We start from the raw sequence: 27667 nt of genomic DNA, 5'->3' as shown, positions 1-27667 counted from the left end.
ACATGCTTTTCCTACAGTGGGAGAAAAAAACCTGGTTAGACACAGAATTGCATCAGAAATATAGTTGTTGCATGTAAAACAAATCTAGATCCAAACCCAAAAAGAAATGGCTTTGTCAATGCTTGTTCAAGCTTTCTTTGGTACTGTTTGGTTGGCGGACACCTGGTGCATTGAGCTTGCGGCTATTATTGCATGTCCCCGTTTCTGAAGGTTCAACATATAAGTCAAAATTGTTTGCTACCATAAGGGTTTGAATGAGCCAAAAAGGAGTAATACATTTAAAGTTTTTCCAAACAGGGGGCCCCAAAATAGATATTGTCTGGGGCCCCACAAAACCTTAAGATGTCAGAGTTATAAGCTAGATATATGGCATACCCGGGCTGTGCGTTGTGTTGTGTTTTGTTGTTTAGTGGCTAGTGTTGTTGTGAGCTGCATGATAGCTGAGTATGGACTTATCAGGGCTGTGTTGGATGTTTCTGACATGTTCTATTTTATGTTTACTGTTGGATGTTGCTGTAGGTGTGTGATCTGTGTATGTGTGAGTTTTTTGAAGCACAAACTTAGCTACTATAATACAACAGAGCATTGAGGTTTATACTACATGCTTAGGCACTGCATCAGGGTGTAGAATCTGTGTTCTTTGTTTTCTCTGTTCCCTGGTCAATCAGAGTGTAATGGTCACCAATTGTGTTGATTGGAGTCAGCTGGTATCTTAGACCCACAGTACTAATGAACCCCAAACTATTTAAACAATTACCCGCGCTTTAGCACTCGACTCTCCGTGATTATGGGGCAGAGCAGTATACGGCCTACTCAGGGAGGTAATGATGGTCAGATACTCAGAACCTAGTAAAATGCGACATTAGCCAATAAGGACCGAATGTTCAACTTGTGCTTTACTTTATAAAAATAAAAGCTCTATAATACCAACAAAACTACACTTAAAATAATGATTGTCGAATAATACAGACCTCTCTAGCCCCTTCCTAAAACCAGACATCTGACCCCAATTGTTATTATGGATCTGCCAGGACCATGCGGATGTTACGTTGTGTGAGGGCTCTTTCCATATCTCAAATTCGATTTTTGTTCTCCTGGACTAACTTATGGTGTTTTTATTACTTAGATGAGTACAAAGAAGTGGTGAAACGAATGGTTAAATGCATCTAAGCCACTAGTAATCCCTTGGAGCAGCATCTCAATCCATAGTTTTTTGCCTACTGTGCCACCTCAGATTAGACCCTGACATGCGCATAAGTGACACTTGCATATTGTCTGTGGTGACAAATTTTCACGTGTGCATGAGATTTCCAGGATCTTTAAGATCTGATGAACTAGACACCATAGGAGAGGTGGTACCACAGGAGAGGGTAACAACCATTAAGGTGGTACTCCACAGGGAAGGAAACCTCACTAGGCGCAGAGATCTTAAACTACAATTGACGCTGTACGTTAACAGACACTGACTGCTCCTCAGTTGCCTGTGAAGTTTCTATCCTTTGAATATCATTTATTACCCCTAGACTTCTTATGACAGCACAACAACAGATGCAGACCAATCGAGAGTGTTTGCTTCTCTCCCTCCTACATCGCTACAGGGGTAAACCAATGATGAGAAACACTGGGCATAATAAGTGTAACATGTTAGGTCTCGTGAAGTGTCTCATTAACCCACTGGTGAAGTGCCCCAGATGCACGGATCTGCACAGCATCCCAGCGGGAACTGATATTGCATACACTAGATAGTGGGTTATCTATCACTAAGCTATTCGCACTACCTCCCACACTTAGGTTAAGTGAAGGTTAGTAACTATTACTAAATATTTAAAATGCAAATGTCTAAATGGGGCTTTCTTTGAAAGTAGGATTTTTATAGTACCAAGATTGAGCACATATTCAGGGGTATAGACTTCAGCAACCTCCCCAACTAAAACTGAGCTGAAGACAATGGCCCAGGGGTTCAAATGTCAGTATCTCTGGAACCACCTGACTGATTTGTATGCAGTCAATTGTCTGAAATAAGGGCACCTTCTTTCAGACACCTGTTAAAACCCACATGAAGGGGCTGGCAAGGAAGTCCTCAGCTGCTGTAGGCGATTGAAGGTGCAGGCTTCATTGTCTCATATTCATTGTCAGGGACAAAGCAGGCCCCCCAACACTTCCCCAGGGCCCTGATGATCCAGATCAAGTTGGATTCCTCTCCTACACTGCAGATATTATTGGAATTGTGTCTTGGAGCAGTGTAGAAACCACAATGGCTCCCACAGGTCCTCCGCGACAGCTAGGCTGTTGAACTTCGACTGGACTGGTCGGGTAGCTCTCTCCCGTAGGATACACTTCAAAGTCTGCTCCTCTGTAGTGTTGGAGCGAAATCACTTTACCCCAAGATCAAGACACCCCAAATTTACCTCAATTAGATCTCCCACATATGGCTGGATTGGAGAAGGTGTTGAACCTCAGTTTGATGAGGAAATGTATCCCCGCGTTAAGGCACCTCCCAAAGCATCATAATCGTAAAATACAATTTTATTAAATAGTTCCAGTTTATAATTAATTTGGGCCCACTCAACTGAGATCTAAATCAATGGAAAGTTGAAGGGATTTATTACAAAAATTCATAACCAAAGTGGTACAGAGTCAATGGCATGAAGGTTTTGAAATACAGTGTAATACAGAGTATATAAAAATCTGAACATTTTCCCAATGAACAGCAAAATCAGAAAAGAATCGGACAGCATTCCTAGTAGAATAGGAAAGTCTTCTGGCTCACCCCCAAAATCGAGGGTTTTTATACATTATTCTTGAATAGGAAATAAGAACTTTAGCAGAATAATTGTGGCATGAGCACATGTATTATTGTTTCAGCAAATCAGAGGACAAGAGAAAATAAACATCATTACCTTAACACCTAAGCACTAACCCATTTCGTGAATAATAATTCAGCACTCTCTGTGCTAATGTCATCTGAAGGCATTCAAACAGAATATGATACACACTGGCGTAACGAAAATTGAGGGGGCCTCCCTGCAATCATATGTGAAGGAATAGGTCTCCGTGAACCAGCTGAAGGAAAATGAAAAATGTTACAAGTTGCAGCTGAACTGGAGAAGGTTAATCAGAAGCAAAACAATAACAACAGTGGAAAATAACTAAATACATTACAGCTTGACTGTGCTCTGCGGAGCTTGTGGGGAGAGGATGGGTGCGGGAGGGGGTGGGGGGAGCAGAGGGAGTGCCGGAAATGACTTCCAGTTTAGCTAAATTAGTGTTTTACACAGAAATCTGACCTAACTAAAACACACTAGTAAATCCACTAAAAAACACTTCTTAGGAAACTCGCTTCAAAGGTAATTGTTTTAAGTTAGTCTGCAGATGTTAAATCATGTGTGTAAATGCATACTGCACATTGTTAACGATGCTCAAAAATGTAAACCCTTAGAATTCTTTCTCAGTAGACAGAGCTGTCTCCCCACAGGGCAAATTGGCAGCACTTCCAGCAGGATTCTTTCACCAGATTTAGCCCCAGGAGGGTAGCAATCAGGCAGGGTGTGCCCACAGTTCTTCTCAGCTGTGCTGGTAGACAACTATGTGCTTGTTGATCAGAGATCTTGGAACAAGTTATTCGTCATGGGGCCAGTGTTTATTTTTCAAAGTGGACCAGCAGCTCTTCTGCAATATTCGAATTCTGGGGGCTTATCTGATCATGGACATGATCTGCTTTTGCCAGTGGCATGTGCCATGGGCAGCAGGAGCCTCTCCGGCGCTGGTTGGAGCTGGCTCACTAAAAGGCTTATTTTGTACCCAGACAGCAGGCCACAACTCACAGGGATGTGAATCCGTCAAGAAGACCAGGAGGCGCTGGGAGCACTCTGGCAGATATACTGCAGCAACATCAGTGAAGGCCAACTGAGACCATCACCCACAGAATAATGTATCTCTATACTGTGAAACTATGAAACGTGTCCAGACTAACACACACCATGTATCTCCCGCAATCTGCTCAGCTGTGATGGCCTCCAGTCTCTCTTTTTCTCTTGCCAAAAGTGATGAAGTCAGTGGGTTACTCCTAACTTTGAAATCTGGGTCTCAAGATAATGCATGTCCTATCTCAGTCCTACAAACCTTTGCTGGTGTTATCACTGGCAGACTTATGAAGATTATCAACCTGCCCCTTCATGGAACTGGAACTCCACTCTTGAAGAAAGAAAGTCAGGATAAATCTATTACAGATATCTTCAGGTCCATGATTCTGCTTCCAGCTTTTAGTACATTCCCAGAGTAAATTGTGGCTCTGCAGCTTTTGCTCTGTTTAGAAACTGAGGACAGTCTGAAAAAGTTGTAAGCAGGCTTCTGCATGTTAATTGGTTCAAAGAGAGCACTTGCTCGACCTGTTGATGTGATATGTATTATTCTCGCTGGGGTGATGCAACATGGGTACTTTGTATCATCATCCCAGCCAGAATACTGCATGTCTCACGGTTAGTGAAGCATGGTTTACTTCATTTCTAGATGGCCACTCCCTGATCCTTACTCTACACCCATTTTGCTCTGAAAGAAATAGCCTAGAGTTCCCGACTCCCAAAGGTGTTTAAGGTCTGTGGTTGACCCCAGGCACAACTTATGAGGTCTTTTAGATGGCAGGCCGACCCTTATGCAGATGGCACTCAATTGATCATTGGTCTATATACAATGACCCTCCTGAGCTTCAGCTTTAAGTAACTTCTTGCTCATGCTCAGAATCCAGGACTGGATGAGTTCCAGCCATCAATTTGACCACTGTGAGTTGGACAACACACGATGGGAGATGATTGCAGCAAACCCCTCCCATATCTGTGCATACATATATATAGAAGAAGAAAAAAGCTTTATTCGATTTCACAAGTTTATAAAATCATAAAAGCGACATTTCAGAACTTATTAAACTTTTCCTTCTCTTCAAGGTATTTTTTAAAAAGCCAGTTATTATACCAACACAGTACATATCACTTAGAAGTTGTAAAAACAGTAGGGCGGGACGACAGTGAAGCCATGTACCCTGATTTAAGTATATGTACACACCCCCGTGCCATGGACACACCTCTCTTTTTAAAGCGCTAGATTGGATTTTGACAGACTAGCATTTTACCTTCCTTGATATGAAACAGTGAACACCCTCCCAACGATATTTGAATTGATTATAACAGTTATTAAATATTTGTTTTTGTTTTGATTTCCTAATTGCTGTACACAAACTATTATAATGCACTATAACCTGAAAGAAGACCTTGTGCAATTTCCTGTTACGATGATAGATGCCTAAGATACCTAAGATGCCTAAGGTTATGCAAGAAAGTAGGCTATAGATGCAAGACAAATATGAAGATCATAACAAAGGGTGACCCCACTTACCTTGATGGGGTAGAGCAGATCCCCTTGGGCTGGAGACCTGCTTGGCTTGACTGGCTTAGACACTTGATGTTCTGAGATATGTCATAATTATCCTATAATTGTGGGTGGAAGGCTATTGAGGAGTCAACTCTGATTCTCATGTTACCTAAGGCTGGTGGAATGAAATTCTGTGATGTGCATTGACAATATTGTAAAAGTATATTGCAAAATGCCAATAAAAATCTATACTACTATAATAAAGGAAGAACTTTCAGCCTTTGAGGTGGGTAAACTCGGGAACCACAGCGCCAATCCACACACCCGATAAACCGTTGGAATCGTGAGGGTGTGTAGATGGTTATAGGCTATATAAAAAAAAAACAACGTGATTTAAAAAATTGACAGTAAAAAAAAAAGTAGTCCCTCCGAAGTAGCGCCGGCCGCGACGTGCGTGCTCACGTCAGGAGCGCGGGGAGGAGCGGCGTCCAGGAGCGCGACGAGGAGCGGCGGACATGGCGCGGGGGAGGAGCGGTGACGTGAGGAGCAGCGAACAGGCCAGCGGCGCTGCAAGCAGCGGACAGGCTGGAGGAGCGGCAGCTGAGGTAAGGGAGCAGCGGACATGGCGCGGGGGAGGAGCGGTGACGTGAGGAGCAGCGGACAGGCCAGCGGCGGTGCGAGCAGCGGACAGGTGGGAGGAGCGGCGGCTCAGGTAAGGGGACCCATGTCAGGGCATGTGGGGGTCAGGGCAGGCGGGGGTCGGGGCAGGCAGGGGACGGGTCGGGCGGGGGCCCGGGCTGCTGCACAATGTCGGGGTGGGCGGGGGTCGGAGAAGCCTGTTGCACCCGGACAAGGTCGGGACGGGCTGCTAGTGTTTACAATAAAAAAAAGTTGACCACCATTAAATCAAGCTTCTCATATTGGGTAAACAAAACCATAGGTGGACCAGGGAGCACACGGACAGTGCCTCCTGACAGCTTCTATGCTTCTGTTCCTTTGTCTCTATTACGGTACAAAAGGGGGTGGTAATGGACGGAGCATCTGAACCCATCAAACACTCACACCCAGTCAAAAGATCTGGGTTTAATCCATCACCGTTCTTTAGCCCACTCTGCCACCCCAGTTCAGACATGGCTATATGCAAATCAGTCTGACCCTGTGCCTCATGGGAACAGTCTAGCCCGAACCGCCAAGCCATGCCTTCCCTGGACCGGAAACAAGCTTCTGAGGACCGGTTTCTGGCATTACAGCCGTCTTCAGCCTAGCTTGCTTGAATCCAGTGGCAAAGTGAGCAAGGGACTCATGTCTGAGCATACCCTGCTACACTTATGGCGGCCAAAAGCGGTACAAAAGGGGGTGGTAATGGACGGAGCATCTGAACCAATCAAACACTCACACCCAGTCAAAAGATCTGGGTTTAATCCATCACCGTTCTTTAGCCCACTCTGCCACCCCAGTTCAGACATGGCTATATGCAAATCAGTCTGACCCTGTGCCTCATGGGAACAGTCTAGCCCGAACTGCCAAGCCATGCCTTCCCTGGACCGGAAACAAGCTTCAGAGGACCGGTTTCTGGCATTACAGCCGTCTTCAACCCGGCTTGCTTGAATCCAGTGGCAAAGTGAGCAAGGGACTCACGTCTGAGCATACCCTGCTACACTTATGGCGGCCAAAAGCGGTACAAAAGAGGGTGGTAATGGACGGAGCATCTGAACCCATCAAACACTCACACCCAGTCAAAAGATCTGGGTTTAATCCATCACCGTTCTTTAGCCCACTCTGCCACCCCAGTTCAGACATGGCTATATGCAAATCAGTCTGACCCTGTGCCTCATGGGAACAGTCTAGCCCGAACTGCCAAGCCATGCCTTCCCTGGACCGGAAACAAGCTTCAGAGGACCGGTTTCTGGCATTACAGCAGTCTTCAGCCCGGCTTGCTTGAATCCAGTGGCAAAGTGAGCAAGGGACTCACGTCTGAGCATACCCTGCTACACTTATGGCGGCCAAAAGCGGTACAAAAGGGGGTGGTAATGGACGGAGCATCTGAACCAATCAAACACTCACACCCATTCAAAAGATCTGGGTTTAATCCATCACCATTCTTTAGCCCACTCTGCCACCCCAGTTCAGACATGGCTATATGCAAATTAGTCTGACCCTGTGCCTCATGGGAACAGTCTAGCCCGAACTGCCAAGCCATGACTTCCCTGGACCGGAAACAAGCTTTCGAGGACCGGTTTCTGGCATTACAGCCGTCTGCAGCCCGGCTTGCTTGAATCCAGTGGCAAAGTGAGCAAGGGACTCACTATTACAACACAGGCACAGAGGCAAAAGGATTCACTCATTTGTATGGGGCACTCCCTCGTGAAAATGAGGGAACACCCTCTGGTGATAGCGCTGGCTCTATATGTGCACCAGTGCTATCGGGATTACAGAAAGGGCTGCATAAGCATCTGAGGCCCTTTCTATAATACCAAAGTGCCCGGTGGTGCGTGAAGTGGGTATATATTCCTGTTGTGCCCCCCTGGCAAGGATGCCGAGCTGGAGGATGCACTGTTGGAAAATGGTGTATGGACCCACTGATTAGCACAATGCGGTGCAAGCAGGCAATGCAAAAATATTATGTTGCTTTGTTGACATAGGTATAATTAAGTTAGAATTCAAATTGAAGGAAAATGATCAAGTGCAATACCACGAATTCAGATTCATGGGGGATGTGTTAGATGAGGTTAGCTGCATCAGACAAAACATTTTGTTTTTGCACCGCAAGACATTACATTTCTTTTAATGGAGTAATGGCCCATTTTTTTGAGTTAGGCCTTGGGGGACTGATTGAAGTGTCCTGGGCTAAATTTGTCGGATTATGAAAGACAGCTACGTCCGTAAATGCCATAACTATGTGAGAAGATTGGGCAGAGAATAAATTAGGGAACCCTAAATAAATTAATAAAGAAGTACCTTTTGAGAATTGTGTTAGACTTTTGTTATGTTCTATTATGCATGTTGCATAAGATAGTTATGCAGACATTTCTTGTCACTCCTTTACGAGCCAATGATAAGGAATCAACTCCAAAACCTGCTGCACTAAAAGGTAGTTTGTCAACGTCCTATGTAAGAAAGGCCAGCTAAGGCATACTGCAGCTTAAGGCATTTTTGAATGCAGAAGAGAGTTCTATCTGTGCTCTTAGTTTGCATAAACCGGACAGGCTTGAGAGCATAAAACAGCCCCTCTTACTTTCTTACAGCCCAGCAGCGGTAAGTCTATCAGACGGGGCTGGACTTCTACAGAAGGCTGTCCCACAAGCCCTCGGTTAACATACAATTATAGAATGGAGCAGGATAGACGAACCATTGTGCTAATGAAATGTCCTGGGAGGGAGTTATGCCTCTGAGGCCAGTGTGGGATAAGGCATTTGGGCTGTGACTGCATTACCTCAGGACACCAGTGATGTAACATTGGCCCTGCGGTGCGGGTCGGGGCCAAGGGCCCCCATCTGGCACTGTACAAGGCCCCTGGCTTGAGAGCTCCTGACAGGACTCCGAGCATGGGGGCCCCTTCATGTATTTTTGCAGGTAGGGGCCCTTAAGTTTCGTTACACGACTGCAGGGCACCTTTGAGCAAATTGAGACAAAGGGCTGGACAGGCCTTTTATTCCAACATGCTGGCATTTCCCCATTGGGCTCGAGCCTTAGAGACACGTTTTGAAAGCTCAGGGCCGCTCCTGATGCCTCTGTCACTTTCACCAACTCCCAGGGATTAATTGTAACAGGCAGTGGAGGCTTCAGGAGGGAGAGGAAGGCAAAGAAAGTGATCAGAGAGGGAGAAGGAGAGAGAGAATGGATGGATGGAAAAAGATAGATTGAGGGAGCTGGCTGTATTGAACATCTTTGCCAGAGTGGCTTTTGATTCCTCAAGCCGGGCCTGATTTTTTTTTTTTTTAAAGAATTTTTATTGCAGCAGGAATACGTGTACAAACTAGCCCCAAATGAGGGCAGCATCATATTTTCGTGGTACAAAAGTTCTGATATGGAAAACTTAGTCTAACACGGCCATTCAGCTCACACCCCGGAGGTCGAGCGGCAGTATACAGTAGAGCAGTATTCGCTAAGATTTGTAAGGGCACTCACAAATAGCTGTTTCTCAGTCAAGCCGGCCCTGATGAGACTTAAGCAGGGGGTAGGGGCTGGAGACCAATCCCTGAGATTGCAAAGCAAAGAGTGACTTTGTTAATCAGAAACCCTCTGCACCTACAAGTAGAGTGACACTAGCGCTGAGGAAGCGCCAGACACTACAAAGTGGGTAGTACTGATTGGGCAGCGAGAGGTCAAAAGGGGAGAGCTACCTAGATATCCTTCTTTGCCTACAAGTGAAATGAGATATAAGGAGGGAAGTAGTTAGGAGCATTCCAATATGGAGAAGCATTGCAGATTGTTAAATAAAAGTAAGACTTTGGGATTACACTACCTATACCTTTATACCAAACTGGCTGCTAGAAACTTTGAGTGGATTTTGGGATCTCTGTTTCTGATAGAAGTGTGTTCCTGGACCCAATATCAATTGGCATTAAACGATTCATACCTTATATTTGTTTAGCCTTATTCTGTATGGTAGCTGCTTCCCTGCAGACTCATGCATTGACAATCGTGTTACACTGCCTATTCCAAGTGATGTACACAATACTTATCTCTTAGACTATTCACTACTCATTTCCACAAGCTGCGAGTTGGGAGACATGGCTACAGCTCCTTGGAGTAATAGTATTACCACAAGTTCTCCTTCCATGCAAATTGTAAATCCGGGGCAATGCCCACCTTTGTATATAAATCTATTAAAGAGTTACCTTTTGCCACTTGAAGTTTCCAAGAGCTCAAGAGATGAGGAAACAAGGGAGCGGCTGCAACCATGTCGCCTCACCCTGGCTATCCCACTGCCTAATAAATGAACACCTACTTACATTTATTATGATGCCGATTATGCCAGAGGTGTATTATGTAATGTGTAAACCATGCAATACCTTTACACCAATTAGACGTGTTGACTCCTAATGGGTTACCTAGTGTGTGCTACACAACATTAATATAATAAACTGCAGGATAGTTGTCCTGTAGGATGATAATGTGTTGCAGACCTTTTGCTAAGTAGTGGTGTCTTCTAGCTCTGCACCCTCCTTTAGGTACTGCTTATCATATTGTTGGAATGGTCTGAATCCACTCGGAACATGTCAGGCAAGAGTGACTTTCCCAGTGATGATAGTGCTTTCAAGAGACGTGCACCGCAGGGTCCCACATGACGTATCATGGGCTCGATTACACCAGAGTGGTCTTTAGCTCTTGGGTAATACATTCATTCAGGTGAGCATAGAATCTCTGAAAAGTGGGCAATATAGCATGGTAGAGTTTGAACATTCTGGTGGTTGAGAGACAACCCCTACTGCTATGGGTGACTCCTGCTGTGATGTTTGCATATCGATGATAGTATGGGTGGGATGAGCATACTGGGCACTCTTCCGAGACATGTATGTTGTCCTCACCCTACTTGGTACTGATTGGCTATATATGTCTTTCTTAGTAGAGTTAGCAGCTCACAGAAGAATCCCATGTTTCAGTCTTACCTGCAACTACTCCAGAAGGGTACTGGGGCATCTCGCTGATATCTGGAATGAGCCGCATGCTAGCTGTAGGGCCCCCAATGTTTTTCAGAATGTTTGCAAATTTGTAGTGTTGTAAATAGCAATGATAACCTTGGCCTTATCGTTTACAATGGCTATTTAGGACCATATTGGTTTTTTCTTTAGAAAACTGACATATCATTGACTAAATGCAACAAAGAAAAGTTTCACTATTGTTCTTCAGATAAAAAGTAGGACTCTAGGGGATATTTTAGAATATTATATGGGATTGTGATGAGCAAACATACCACTGCTGAGATTATGGGCACTTCCCCAACCTTTTGTCAGCTCCTGTTTTTCAAGGTTCTTGCAAACATAGGAGGCTTTCTAACAGCTGCGGGCGGTGCCGGTAAGAGCAGTGGTGTGGTGGGACCCGGTGGGGGGTGATTTTGACGACCGATGACATGGGAAAATTAAATAAATAATTAATGTTCCCTCGTCGTCGTTTGTCTAAATCCCCCCACCGGGCCCCACCGCTCTTACCTGCACGGGCCGCGGCTGATTTCCTATCTTGAATATGACATCTTTATTCTGTTGATGACATGCTTTCGGCTGTTGGATGGTTTTGTCCACTTCTCTCTCTTACACTCCAACTGGGATTTTCTCATGGCTCCCAACAGCTTTCCAGGCAGTATGTGTCATGGGAGTCGGGTTTGCATGCGACAATCTTATTACTTCCAAAACTTGGCTGCACATCAAACAAATTAATTGAAAACCATTTGTTTTCCTCTTGGCGTGAATGACGCGAAGATAATTTACAGAATAACCTGTTCACTGAGTCCTTCAATATCATAACCTCCACACATAATATGGCTTAGGAAACGCTTCAAAGGCTCCACCTGCACAAAAGGCAACGATTTATCAAGAGCGTGTCAACATAGATTAAAATTCATAGGCAAGACCTGAACACAGCAAGATTGCTTCTGGCCATCAGGCTAAGAGGCTGATCTGAGCTTGTTCATAACTGCACACCCAGATTTTCTTTCTGCCCTGTAAAGTCAGTAGTTCAGTCACCTCTCTACCCACCCGTCGATGTCCTTCTAGGCCCAAATAAGGTCTGGGATACATAAAATCTCTGCCAAAAACAGAACAGGAATCAGTACTTTTACATACGAGAAGCAGGGAGCAAGGCGGCAACAAAAGGCACCTATGCAAACTTATGTGGTGTGGAAATAAATGCAAAGGCCTCAAAAGGAGGATTACTGCCTTATCTTAAGGCCACATGACCCATTCCTACATAGTTAAACAAGGAGTTGGCCATGCTAAGGAAATGTAATAATTTTCTTTCACTTGTCTCACTTGACATGTGGATCAAGGAAGGTGGTCTTCTTAAAATTCAGCAGGTCCTTCAACGCTTAAAGTGGGATGAAAATGGTGATGGTGGGCGGGGTGCACGGCTTGAACAAGGCTGAGACATATAAAGCATATCTATAGGACCTGTACAGAGGCGGTGCATATGGATACAGCCTACTTCATGTGAAACAGAATCCTGTGCCTGACAAATTCATAACTTGAGTCTTACCGGACAAAGAATAACCAAAATCAACAGGCAGCACAATGTTTAATGTTTTTTATTGTACTATTATTCTGTGCCATAGAAATAAAACACTTGACAAGGTAAATGTGAAAATAAACGACACCTTGACGACTTGCTATCTATACCTTTGTATAGTTAAGTGTACAAAGCAGACAACATGGTTGCTTAGTTGGAATCAAATAGTATCTTAGGCCATGAGAAACCAGTGGTATTCACTGTGTCGCTTCGTTTATGTATCATAGAAGGAACTTCTTGTGACATTTCCTTGCCGGACCAGGTAGGTTCAATATTTTTGTTGTTGTTTTGTTTTACACTTCTGTCACTGGGTGACTGATACAAGACCGCATTGGACCTTAGTTCAATGTCCGTCTATATCTATTGTCAGGGCCCAGCCCTGGAAGGCCCTGGCCCATTCCATACAGAGCGGTGGAGCTTAAATCATCCGAACCTGGAAAATGGAGATAGGGGTTTTGGTGCAGGTTGAAAGTAGAAACTGGGGCATGCTGTGTCTCCAATTGGTACAGGTATTGGTTGGGGTGCCCTGGATGGCTTGAAACAGAAGGGTGGGGCTTTTATTTTTGGCCAAGTATTACGCAGAGCGCAGTGTGGACTGGCATTGGTGGAATGAGGTAGATGGCTGTCTTGGAAGGTTGTAAGTTGCAGATGTAGCAAAATGTATGTTTTTTTCTCGTGTTCCAAACTGAAACCTAGAAGATGTGGTTGTCAATGGTTTGCCACTAAAGCGAAAGCCTTACATGATCCTGATTTGAAGACAAAATGACAGAGATAATGATATGCCAATAAGAAATTAATTTTAAAAAACATTCTACTTTGCAACTCGAGCTGGGAAATCTAGATCTCGTAAAAGAGAAGTTCAAACTCAGATTGCGCAAAAGCTGCGGTGACCCTATTCACATGAAATCTGAAAACCAGTTGCAGTTTTTGAAAATAATTTTATACTGACAAACTCAAGATCTACAGTGAAAATCCTGAAAACCAAACTCACATTAAATCATAATAGCCGCCTTTTACTATTCATACAGTATCACATGTTGTGAAAACCTTTTCTGTGAGACAATACCTGGGGCCATATTACAATAAGTGCCCCGGGGGCGCAACGGACGTTTGTGGCTGCTTTGTGTGCCCCTGGGGCACTTTGGTATTACAGACGTGGGCGCAGAGTAAAAGAAGCTCTCAGGGTGCGCACTCACAGTGGGTCACCTTCTAGAGTATGCCCCCTGAGAGCAACGCTTTGGAGGGGAGAAAGGGGGGTCCACAGGACCTCCCCAGACATCCCATTTAAAAGTGCAGGTAGATGCCGCCTGCACTGTGAAAACATGGAGTGACTTGTCGCTCTGTGTTTTCACATGGAAGTAGCGCAAATTCGCAGCTGCCCTGTTGGCAGTGCATACATTTTAAAAGGGCACACTGTCATTGTTTGCGCCGGGCGCACCTTTTAAAAGGTGCGTCCGGTGCAAACAAGGGCAATGCATAATATGGCCCCTGATGTTGCTTTCTAATAGTAAAACCTCTGTATGGTCATTGGCTGTTAGCCTTGTCCTACTTCTCCCAGTAGTCTTTCAACAAATGGAAATCATTCACCTTTCCTCACATGTTCAATGGTTCATCACATAAAAAGGTAAGTTTGATACTTTAATTAAACGTGCCGTTATCATACTTTACAAATCATTGAATAATTTCAAACCTGCTGGAGATTAGCATACTGCTGGAACTGGTGGTCATGGACCAAATGCTCCCATTCATAGAGGAGAATCGCATGTTAAAAGCAGACCAAGCAGGCTTCAATCCCTCCCTAGTATGCGAGTAAAGCAGTACCGGGACACTCTATGTCAGCTTCTTTGGACACCATCAACCCAGTGGAGTTTTCAGAGTGGGGATGCTGCCATCAATGTTACATCACTAAAGTCATAGGAATTTTGAAACATACAAGCATCACACAAAGTGCAATTATAGCGAATGGGCCACTCCCATTCTGGAGGAAACAGGTAAGGGTGTAGGACGTAGCCAGTGGTGCATTTTGGAGCACACTGTCATAAATATATTACTGAAGCATGGTGGGATAATACTGTTGTAGGAGAGTAGGATCTGCTTACTATGGTTACCCCACTTTTTGCTGGTGTTTCACTGTTTCTCGACTTTAGTCTGACTGGGGCCCTGCTAACCAGGACCCCAGCCTAGCTGCGTTCTCTCTAAAATGATTGCATGTACTTTAGGTACACTCTAGATTGGTTACTGGGTTACCCTTGTGAGTCCCTAGTATACGGTACCTTAGGTACTCAGGGCATAGGTACCCCAGAGGCCTAGCATGGGCAGAATCATGTATTATGCCACCCCTGGGAAGCCTTCCAAAATGGCACCACAGGTCAGCTACTGCAGCCTGGGAAAGGTGGTGCATGCACCAGTTACTAAGATATAGGTTATCTATATCTACCTTTAATCACGGACACATATAAACCTATAAGTCATTCCTATGGCAGGCCTTATCAATCCTGAAGGCAGAGTGCTTGGTTTTGTGTGAGAGGGTGCCCATGCATGAGCTGGCCCCCTCTGCAGCTTTCGGAACCTATTCTCTGAGGCTGTTCTGTGATGCAGCCAGACCATATACTCTTAAGTGCATTATAACCTTGCGGTAAATGCTAATTTTGAAATGGCTGCATGGAAACATGTTGTGTTTGGTGTCAAACACTTTGGAATCCTACCCCCGCCACCAGTCCTGGCGGCGGGGATAGAATTCCACCCTTCTAGAGGGAGAGACATGTACACACTGACCTAAACGGTAATAGTTTAAAAGATCCCTCGCATCACAAAATGGATGCTGCAGCCACAGACACTGGTCTGACCTCCTGCTGCTGGACGAAACTCCAGCAGGGGAAGCCTGGACAATAGGTTTCCTGTCACAGGGAGGTGTAACCACCTCCCAGGCAGGATTTAGTGTATTGAGGATGGGTGGGGTCAGAGAATGCTTTTCAGACAGTGCTGGTGGCACAATTGGTGTCCCTGTGTATACCCCAGTTCAAACCAGTTGCAGGGGTTCTCAGGCCCTGCTCTGGTGCAAAACTGGACAAAGGGAAAGGGGTGTAGCCACCCCTCTTCCTAGATCCTCCCACAGGTGGGTCCACAGAGTATGTCCAACCCCTTTCTTCAGTATAAGTAAGGCACCCCTGGCAACAGAACTTTAGATTATACCTCTACGAAACTCTGACACTGAATCCTGGAACATCGACATTCTACACGACCAGAAGATTGAAGAATCTCCCTCGGGGTCAAGGAGTGACTCCCCTGTTCAAACAGGCACCAAAGAAGCATCTTGCCAGTCTGCATTTTTTAAGCTCCCGCCGGACTCCAAAATATTTGCGACTCAGGACACGAACTTCCAGACTTCTCGAAAGCCAACACGAGATCCCATCAAAGCTGAGACCCACAGCCCTCACAAGTGACGTGGGACCGGAACTCCTGGACCTCATGCACATTTGCTAGTGCATCGACTTTCCGAGCTTTCCCCAAGTTGTACATTGGCCTACTTGTAGTCCAAGCCCCAAGCACCATCTGCATCGAAGATTGTGGGCCTACACTCCACGAGTGTTCCGTGAGCCCGCTTCTTGCATTTCTGCTCCAGGCCTCTTCGCGATCCCTGGTCCGTCGACTGGTGGGTCCCCACGAAGGTAACTCTACTTTCCTTTGGGCTTCCCTGGTTGCTCCAGATGTGCCCTGACTCTCCACTGAGTGGTGAGTCCCTCAGACATTGATGGTCTGCACCGAAGCCAATCTTTGCTTTCTGCGTGGGTTGCAGTTGCAAAGGCTTGTTGGGTCCAATCCGGAAACTGACACCGCAGCAATTGACTTCCTTCATGGGACAGCTCGAATCCAGCGCCTGGTCATCTTCGACACCTCCTGGTCCTCGTGGCTGAAGAGTCAAGCTTCACCTTCTTCACCTGAAATCACCCAACATCGGTGGGCATCCGCTCATCGCCTTCCTGGTCACTCGAAAAAGTAACCCAGACTCTGTCCCCTCTGTTTTCAGCTTCTTCACATCTCTGATCCACCCTTGGATCCCTCCGGACACTTTCCACTTGGACACCAGCAGTACTTTGCAGTAGATCGCCATTGAAAACGACTACGAAAGACGACACCTATGCACCCGGCTTCCCTGGGTGAGGTAACTCGAGTACTCTGGTGCTCCCGTGGGTATTGACTCTAGAACCTCCTAGTTCTAAAGGGGTTTTCTCCAAGTCCTCTTCTAAGTGTCCTTTATCTTTAAAATTCCAACAGCGACTTTCCCCATAGAAGATAATGGTGATTCACGGCTGTGTTCAGACACTGCACGCGTCCCCTGTGGGTCCCCTGTGTCACTACCTTGGGTGGTTTCTGGTGGCCCCAGCGGTTCTAAAGGCTCTAGGCCTTGTCTCTATGTGAATCGTGGTTCTTATACCACTTTCTTATATATGGTTTGGTACACCCCTAGGGCGCTACGTATATTGTGCTAATTTACTGTGTGCTAATTAAGTTTACTGAATGTACTTTTGCCTCTAGCCTCATAAAGAGACTAGAGGGATGTGTTTAGAATAAATACATATATTTTATATATATACCTGGTGTGGTTCTCCTTTCATTTGGTCATTCACAAGATTATAGACTGGTAAAACAAGCTGCTTTACATTCCTTCAAGACTTAGCCTGAAGGCTGCTCTCCACAGCTACCACTAGGATAGCTTTCTATAAAGGTTGTCTTAAACCTACCATCAATAAGGGTTGTTTGGACTAGTGCAAGGTGCCCACTAGAATAGTGGACAGCATACGCCAGGCCAACTTCTCACAACTGTCATTTACAGACAGCACATTGTCCTTTGAAATGGCCACTAAAGTTAAGCAGACATGCAATTTCTACTGACAAAACTGAATGTTGTCTGGAAATTGGGTTTTCAATTTGTTTATAATTTGCGCATCACTGAGTAAAGTGTCTTGATTTGTTTTGATCCTATTAAAATCTTTCCATCACATTCAAATCTTTTAATAACATTTAGAATGTTTCCATCACACTTCAGGAGTATCAAAACATTTGCTTTATTTTTGTTTTGGTAACAGCTGATTTATTTTGAAATGTTTGCACTTTTCATTCACAGATGTCTACATTTCATTTCCTGAGCTGTTAAAAAATGACTTCCTAGAGCCTTTCCTTTCAGACTATCCTAAAAAGATTATCACGTAGTTCACTTTACAAACTCCTCTCAATTTACACTAAGAGAAAGGATAGTAAACATCAATATCCGTGTTAAGAAAATACGCAGCAATTTGTCAGAAGACATACCATGATGTTGGACCTCCATCTCTGAAGGCAAAGCAAATGTGTCAAGATAAAAACAAAATATAAAGGTGTCTTTTTTGCTCATTCACCTTCTGAACTCCAGCTTGGGTTTTATGTGCAATTATTCAAGGCAAACTTCATGAATTAATTTCATGGTGTTAGTTCAGATTTTTTTTGGACTCAATATTCTCAGAACGTTCTCATACTGTCTCTGTGGCCCCGATTCAGTCTAAACCTAACCCAGTGAATTGCAGGGCTCCTCGCGGGGTTGTCCGTCTTCGCTCTTGTTTTAATAGCTACCACTTGCCTATTATGGTCTGTTTCCTTGGGATTAAATGCTATAACCATAGAGACGACAAGCAGCATAAAACCCTTCCAACACACATAGGAGACACCATCCGCCTGATGAACACCATCCACTCAGGATCGCCAACCGACCCATGTCCCCACCACATTTTCAACAAAGCAGACTCCATTATCGCACCCCATCTCCGAAACATCATCAACTGCTCCCTCAACTCCGCTACCTTCCCGGAAAGCTGGAAACATGCCGAACTCAGCGCCCTCTTGCAGAAACCCACAGCAGACCCCACTGAACTTAAGAACTACCGCCCCATTTCGCTCCTCCCATTCCTGGCCAAAGTCATTGAGAAAGCCGTCAGCTCGCCGCCTTCCTCGAATCCAACAAATCCCTCGACCCTTCACAGTCCGGCTTCCGAGCCAAACACAGCACCGAGACTGCCCTCATCGCAGCAACAGACGACATTCGAACTCTACTGGACAACGGAGAAACAGCTGCCCTCATCCTACTTGACCTCTCCGCAGTCTTCGACACAGTCTGTCATAGCACCCTTATACAACGCCTCAGCAACGTCGGAATACAAGGAAAAGCATTGGACTGGATCATCTCGTTCCTCACCGGAAGAACCCAGAGAGTCCGCCTCCCCCCTTTTAGATCAGAGGCCACCGAAGTCATCTGCGGCGTACCACAAGGATCATCAATCACCCTCTTCAACGTATACATGAGTCCCCTCGCATCCATCGCGCGCCAACACAACCTCAACATCATATCCTACGCTGACGACACCCAGCTGATCCTCTCCCTCACTAAAGACCCAAACACCGCCAAAACCAACCTACACGAAGGGATGAAAGAAGTAGCCGAGTGGATGAAGAACAGCCGTTTAAAACTGAACTCGGACAAAACGGAAGTCCTCATCTTAGGATCATCCCCCTCCGCCTGGGACGACTCATGGTGGCCACCGGCCCTGGGAACCGCACCCATACCAACAGACCACGCACGTAACCTGGGCTTCATCCTGGACTCCTCCCTCTCGATGACCAGACAAGTCAACGCCGTCTCATCATCATGCTTCAACATCCTACGTATGCTCAAAAAAATCTTCCGTTGGATCCCCACCGAAACAAGAAAGACGGTCACCCATGCACTGGTCACAAGTCGACTGGACTACGGAAACACCCTTTACGCCGGAACCACAGCCAAACTACAGAAAAAACTCCAACGCATCCAAAACGCCTCAGCCAGACTCATCCTAGACATCCCCCGCCAAGCTCACATTTCCGGTCACCTGAAAAACCTCCACTGGCTCCCCGTCAACAAGAGAATAACGTTCCGTCTCCTCACCCACGCACACAAAGCCCTCTATGACCTAGGACCCGAATACCTCAACACACGCCTGTCCTTTTACACCCCCACCCGCCAACTACGATCGTCCAATCAAGCCCTCGCCGCAATTCCACGCATCCAAAGATCCACCATGGGGGGAAGATCCTTTTCCTACTTAGCGGCCAAAACCTGGAATTCTCTCCCCACCCACCTCCGCCTTACACAGAACCACCTCTCCTTCAGAAAACAACTAAAAACTTGGATATTCGATAAGTAAAGTACCCCCCCTCCCTCAAGCGCCTTGAGACCCTCTGGGTGAGTAGTGCGCTATACAAATTTCAAACTTGAACTTGACCTAGGGTGATGGGAGGCATGCTGCAATTAGACTGACCCACTTGCAATTGCTCTGAAAGCGTAAACCCTTATATTTTCTACCACAACATTAGAGGAGAGCCTTTGCAACTTGTATGCCTGGATTAAAGAATTGGAAGACAGGTGTCCAGGGGGCTCAGGACAATGTTGGCACCTGGAGAGGAGGCATTCTTAATTGGGCTCTATTCCTACATTGTGCCTAAAGCTTATTAACAAGAAATTAAATTTAACTCCTAACTAACTCTTGATTTCTAATATAACAAGTGACCAGGACTTTCTTTATACATTTAAAAAACCTTAGGAAATATTTTCTTTTTAGTTACTTTGCTGTGAGGACCGAAGTTCAATTGCACTAGTACCATCCCAGATGCCTATGTTTAGTGCCCTTCAAACTAATCCACAATATTTAATTGAAGAGCAGAACTACAGTGACTTTCAAACCTGCAGCTAGATCCCTACTACATTTGCTACAATAAAACAGCGTGTCCCATTTACTACAATCACTACTTTGGTTGCCGTTCCACAAGAGAATAAATCAATCTGTGAGGGGTTATCGTGGTCAGTGGAATCACGACCTTTCCTTCCTGACTAAGGCATTCAATTTATGTGGCCCTGTGCATTCGCGTTTGATTGTTCCCCGACATACTAAGTAAATGTGCCTTGATTTAGGAAAAGCTATGCAAGCGCGCCCGCTTTTTCCACCCTAGCCTCTCGGTTCTATAGTATTCTTTCATTCATCTTTAAAGAAATGTGTAACCTCTGTAGATTCAGAAGAGCTTTGCAAACCTTAAAGCTATTCTAATGTGTTCGGTCATGTTTTGGCACCAAGAGACCACCTTAGAGGTGCCAGATACCCTTTTTGGATAATTGAGTGCTGTAGAAAACCCTAAAGATAAGATAGGATAATGTTGGCCAAGAAGACACTACAGCATAACACGGAGGTTAATACAGACTCCAGTCCCATGCTAGAGTTAAAAAGTACTCCTAAGTTCCTTGCTGCAGAGGGTGGTGGAAAGGTGTGTAGGGAAATACAGTAGAGTTGGGTAGAACTTTAGGGAATGTTGTTGCTGGAAGGTGCATTTTTTCAACCTTATACACGTATTACATCGAGAAGTGAGCAATGAGTCAGTGTCCTACGGCAGTAAGGTAAAGACAAATGTGTGTGCGGAAGATGGTGCTGAAAGAGGGAAAGATCTAATTGTCATAGATGTACAAATGATATCATGCACAAGTTATGTCTGAAACTGAAGAAGAATATGAGGTCATCAAGGAAGGTTTTGTGCAGAGAAAAGAGGAAGGTTAGCATGACTGAATATTGAGGCGCACCAGCTGGTGAAGTGGGAGGGGTAAGAAGTTAGATAATGAGCATTATTAGTACCAGGCTGGTCACAATGTCAGCAGATGTATCCCTGCATAGGCCAGCAGTTGCAACCAAACACAGGCTGATCACTCTGGACTGTCGCAATCATGTACAGGCCGATCCCTCTTGGCAGTTGCAGTCAAATAAAGACTGATCACTTTGGGTGGTTACAATCACACACAGACCAATCTCTTTAAGTATTTGTGGCCACTCAAAGGCCTATCACTCCAACATACTCTTCCAGCCCCAACCAGACTGCAGCAATCGCAGTTGTGATGTTTGCGGTTCCCACCCCAATCACAAGTAAGAAGGATCATGCACAACTTTTTCAATGTTGAAAACTTCAATCGAATCATACTCTTTTTGTATTGTGAAGAAGGGTTTCACTCATTGATCGTTAAGTGTAAACCATTAATGTATGAAGCTGCATACCCTAAAATAGGAACGTCCTCTACTGCACTACCTTATGTCCCTGTTGAAAGGGCTTACTTTTGATAACTGTAAATCACAAGTCATAGATAAGTTCAATCTGAGTTTTTTTTCCAATGGTGTTATTGGGTATTCTTCATCCCACCAAACTTCAATACCAAATTTTCCTTTCACGAATTTCCAAAATTCATGGACTGAGCATGTGAGCATGCAGTACACACCCAGATAACGAGTCAAAAGAGGGTATGACCTTATGCATCAGCCTTTGAAAAGGGGATGAACTTTTATCAAAAATTGCTAGAAATGGAATGGACCATGAGATTAATATGATTCATTAGTTATGCTACAAATCTGTCCAAGATGGTACGGTGTAGCAGTGTCACAGAAAACTCCTCACCAGCATGAAAATGAAGAGAAGAGAAAAGTAAAATCCCTTGCTGTGCTACCCAGGCCTGTGAGACTGCTCACTGCCCTTGATTTCACCAGATTCCGAACTCCGCCTCAGGCCACTGCATAGTCATAGAGGGTAAGAAGCTATACCATCAACTGAATTCCAACCCAGCGATATTTTGAATTTATATTATAACATCAACTGAGCCCGGGATCCTGCAACTGTGGCTAAAACAGTGGGTGGTTGCCCACTGATAGAGCAGTCTTGTGAGAAGGTGAGCTGAGCTGAAACAGGGGATGAATGGCAAAGAAGCCCGGTGACTGCAACACAGGGAGCAGTCCTGGGGTGAGAGAGTCCTGGGACAGCCACAGACACCCCATTACTCTGTATGCAAGCAGACACCTGGCACAACGCTTCCCCGGCCAAGAGATACAGCGGCTGGTGCAGGGAGGATGAGAACAGGGCATGGTGCAGGGGCCAGCCCAATGGATGGCTGAGACTCTAAAGAAGGGTAGGTGCGCATACACAATAAGTGTGCTTCAGAGCTTACCACCACCTGCACAAGGTCAGCCCCTGATCCCACAAGGACAGATAGTCACAGGCAGTATATTTCAAGAGCTTGACAGAAGAAGGATTGTCTTGACTGGATTTTACAAGGTCTGAATCTGAGGCTATCACCTCTGGAAGCCACCTTGCCAGCCAGTGAAGAGAATACAAAGCTGGAATGTGCCCTCTAAGTAAACCGCCAGGAGGAAAAAGTGATAAGTAAATGACTAAATTCAGGAGTACAACAGCAGGATGTGAACGCTGATAAAACGGGAAACCAGGAATCCGGGAACGTTGCCATGCACCAACAATTCATCCAAAGCCTTCCAATAGGAAGAAAAGATCTGCAAGAAAAACAAATTGCTATAGAAAGAAAAAACTTTTCATTTAAAATTTGGAAGGTTCCATAGGAAAACATTGAACAGATGCCATGATAGATTTGGAAAACATACTGGAGCTTCAACTCCATCATGGCAACACCAGTGCATGCCTGTCAGGAAGCATGGAGAGCTGATCCCGGGGTCCCATCTTACTCTAGAAAAGTTTTTACATCATAGTCATTGATCAGGTTCATTGAGGGGGCTGGTAGGCCCAAATCAAGTAAAACCCTCCATGGAGCATTACAGGGCTGCTGTGTCTAAAGCAGATTAACTATCTACAAATACCACAGAAAGGGCAATCTTTTTCAGCTATACGTATTTCCGCAATAAAAGGTTAAATCAAAAAACTTGGTCAATTGTGCTGACATTTTCTTTGAAACCAGCTTGAAAGGGGGAAATTACATCAAACTCAATGCACCAACCATTTAAATTTTTTCCAAAATCATTTTCCCATAAATCTTTTTGAAAATATCTATTAAAATAATGAGGAGATAATTTAGTAGGTCTTAGTGAGACCCCTTTTTGCAAGCAGGTATAATTCTGTCCCGCGCCAAAATTTTTGTATTGGGATCCCTTTTACTATATCATTTGAAATAGCCAAGATATATGTTCCTCAAAAATCTGGATCATATTTATACAAATCTCCTGGGATTTTAGGCCAGGGGCTATACCATTTTTAAGATGCCTAAAGCAATGTTGACATGTGAATACTGAATTCAGCATCATCGTCACTTTTAATCGTACAGCTAAAAATAGAAGGTGCTCATCAAACCACCTGTAAAGTCCTGAAAAAAGTTCTATTCATGCTCCTGGCATTACTTGTCTTTTAAGCTTAATAGAGTGACAAATTGAGCAATGTGATAATTGTGCCAAAATATTTGTGTATTAAGTTTCTATCACTTTGGTACTATTCAATGGGGGCATATTTCACCTTCCCGTATTTATAGCAGCATATAAATAGGTTCGCAGCTTACATTAACATTATCATCTACTATAGTCGTATAATGTGGATATCTGCAAGCAGAGAATCGAGGTTTGTTGAGGTACATTGTATTTAGGAGGATACAGTAGAGCCATGGAGTCACCCTGGCTCTACTGTATAGTCCTAAATACAATACATGCTGATTGTTTGTTACCATTAGGAAATCTATTAATCAAATACTGGAGGTCGAGAAATCAGCTTAAACATCTTTGATTTTACATTTTAATATTACTTTTATCCATGTGGCAAGACCATCAGACTCGTGAAGGAAGCATATGTCATAAATAACAAATTCCAACCAGTCAGTGTCACTAAGCTTAGGAGACAGACTAGCAATTTTCTAAGACATTATCTTTGGGCCTCGTATAGCATTAGCTACTTGAGTAATATCTGACACATTGGTCGTAGGGATCTGCTTGACGTATGTTGGCATGGGAGTTCCTCATTAGCAGCCAGGTAATCATTACAGTCAGCCCTTAACTGAAGGTTCTATGTTTAGATAACTTTTCGGGACAGTAGAATTACTCTGTGTAATGTGTTGTGCTGCAGGTGGCTCCAGATGGCAAAGTAGATTGGGGTGTCATGGGTGCAATAATCCGAACAGCACTCTATTTTTTAGGCGAGTATCAATAAGAGTCAAAATTATGTAGCTAAAAGGATCTGAATCACGAAAAACTTGTTTCGCAATGTCTGATGTGATTATTGAATCAAATAGAGAAGTAGTGTGCGAAACATATAAGGGCATCTGTTGGCTAAGGGTTCAAGTGATGTCACTATGCCAGTAAGAAAATGCTAGAGCACCCAAGGTGCAAGTGTGAGTGGAAGAGGGGCCGGTGAATGGAACCTGTGATGAGTAAACCCTAACTCGTTCTGCTGTGTTTAATTTGTAAAAGAATACGTGTAAAGGCCCCTAGTTTGCTCAGAAGCCTGTGTTCAGCGCTGTAAAAGGGTGCCGAATAACGAGGTTGCACAGTCTGAATTCTACCTCATGCCTCTCGAATCCGCCAGCAGACACTCCCCGCCCCTTCATCTTACTCTTTCAGGCTCTTTTTCATCCCTGCTTTCTGCTTTTTTCACTGTTTTGTTCTTTCCTCCTTTCACTCTTTTGTGTTTTCCTTCTCTTGCGCTAAGTCAAAGTCTCATGAGGAAAAATAAGTGCAGGCCCCCAAACCTGCAACCACCGGCTCAAGTTAAGCACTGTAGTTCTGAAAGTAAAGGTCTGTACTACATGCGATGCAAAGGCAGCTTGGGGTCGCATGTATATTAAAGTTAAACAATCCAGTTGCTATCTAAATACCCACGTAATGACCCCATGTCTAGCAGTGTCTGTTTCTCTCAATACTGCCTCAGCATAGCAGGGTTTCACAATAGTATAATTGTGTATAATATTCAGAAACACCCTACTGTGAAACACGATGAAAGACATACAGTGCCAGGTTTGGACATAATCATATCTGGGGGATCGCTGGATTAGTTTTTGTTACCTTTCTGAAAACCTTTGTGATCAAAGCATAACACATAGTGGGAATGCTGATGATCTTTTAGATGTTGGCACATAGAAAACAGAAATCCACATCAAAGTGATGGGGGAGTCTCAACGGGTCATGATGTTGGGCAAGATGACATCATCACGTGCCCAATAAAGAATTGAGAGAATGTTGAAACACATGTCGGAACAAAACGAATTAGACCGAACAAAGGCATGCAATTCTACTTTGGTGTTCAGACCACAAGATCAGGTGTGGAATTTGTTTATCCATTTAATCTCTATTTGAGCAAGCAAAGTTTGTGTGTGTTGCGACTCGCAGTGTGTGTGTTGCTACTCCTATTGCCTAGGTTGACCACTTCACCTACAGTTCAGAAAATGTTATTCACTACCCAAATTGCTACTTTATTGTTTGGATCTGGGTACATTACATTGGTTGCATGAGCCATGAAATCAAAAAGAAAATTGCTGTAAAATAGCTGAGGCTGTTTTGTTTTTGGACTGTGATCAAGTTGGGATTACCTGTGTAGAGTCATAATTTATTTGCCGGATGTTCAACTTTAAAAATGTGTATCGGTGCGGGCAGAAAGAGCAACATGTCTGGAACTGAGCAGAAACGGTTGTGTGCAAAACAATCAATACTATGTACAGACAATAAATGTGTGTCCTCAGCACCTGGCTGCTCCAAATAGCATATCAAAGGACCTCAAACTCTCAACAAATCAGATTTATTTGGACATGCAACACTTCTTCTCAGGGAATAGCCCTCAGCAGTTTGGAAAGCCACTCTGGATATCTTGGAGCTGTATGTAAGGTCTATTATGTCGTGATTAACGAACATGCAATCAGTGTTCGTTAGAAACTCATGTTCCGGAGCTCTGTAACATGATTAGCAGTTTTATCAAGGTGGCCTGCCTAGCTGACTCACTCCGCACCGACCACAGTACAAACATACATTCTAATCTGCAATAAGATTACTACCACAGAAACGTCTTGAACGTGTTACTGCAGTTGCATATTCTGAGCAAAACACTTGTTGGCTTATAATGCTGCAAGAATATATTAAAGCAGGACACTGGTAATTGCTCTGGTCTCATTCCAGTCCATCATTTTCAAGCACCAGCACAGACTGGTGCTAGCAATATATAAATCAGCTGTGGTCCTTCTCAAACTGGTCAGCCATATTCCCTCTGAATCTGAAAGAGAAACCACCTCAGACCAGTTTTGGCCATATTGGGCTCCTGTAGCTGTGATGTATTTCTATAGGTACTGTATCGATTCCCCTATTCCTGACCCTGGTTTGGTTAATAATTAACTAGCAACCATCCAACGGTGCAAAAACCGTTATCTGATTAAGCCACACCACGGCACAGAAGCGCGTTATCTGATTAGGTCATAACGCATGCCATCTAATTAGGCAAGCGATATTCCTCCAGCCCCTGATAAGGCATACGGAGTTCTCAAAACAAATCAAACCTACAGCGACCTGGGAAATTCCCATAGCCATTGTTTTGATTTCACCGAGAACTTCAGTAAAAGAATGTGCGAACGAACCCGTTCGTATGACATCCTTATTGACGTATATATGTCCATCCTTACGTCAATCTCGGCACCTTTCAGGTATAAATATTACCGACATTGCCTTAAGCAAACACACGCGGTGGTGACGAGATTGGAGCAGCGAGACTTGCCGAGGAGCCCAGCAGAGAGCGAAGCCCACAGGCGCTGCCCCGCCTTCCTGACGCGCTGAGAACGAGACGCTGCCTTTCTCCTGCCGAGAAATCCAGCTCCGGCGCTTCCACGCAGCCCTCGCAGGCAGCTGGAATATCAAGACCTGGGATAAGAGATACCAGCCCTCCACCATTCTAGATCTCAGGTACAGAACTGAATAACCCCTTGCAGAGAATTCTTGAGTCAGTCCCTTGGCAAAACAAACTTAACTTAAACTGCTACTTATCTACTCCCGCCCACGTATTAGGCTTAGGTCAGGTACACTGGGGTAGGCGTGGTTAGAAGCACCAGTTGAGTACGATTAGTCAAATGTATATATGTATGTATCTATTTTATCCATTTTAAAGTATCATATGGCTCAGAAACCATATCAATGCTTTTACAGTATTATTTCATAATTCTGTCTTTACTGTATGCACTTTACTTAACTATAAGTATTGCAATAATAGTGATTCATTTCTCTTGTACGAG

The 27667-nt window shown here is 44.5% G+C and overlaps 1 protein-coding gene across 3 annotated transcripts in view; it reads left to right on the top strand.

Moving 5' to 3' along the window:
- Nucleotides 1-27667, top strand: part of AOPEP (aminopeptidase O (putative)) — a 1755563-nt gene that overhangs the window by 1257791 nt on the left and 470105 nt on the right. The gene's annotated exons all lie outside the window — the stretch shown is intronic.

The sequence above is a fragment of the Lissotriton helveticus genome, chromosome 2_1 (assembly GCF_964261635.1).
Source record: "Lissotriton helveticus chromosome 2_1, aLisHel1.1, whole genome shotgun sequence".
Classification (NCBI taxonomy): domain Eukaryota; kingdom Metazoa; phylum Chordata; class Amphibia; order Caudata; family Salamandridae; genus Lissotriton; species Lissotriton helveticus.
This window is presented reverse-complemented; position numbering and strand designations above follow the sequence as displayed.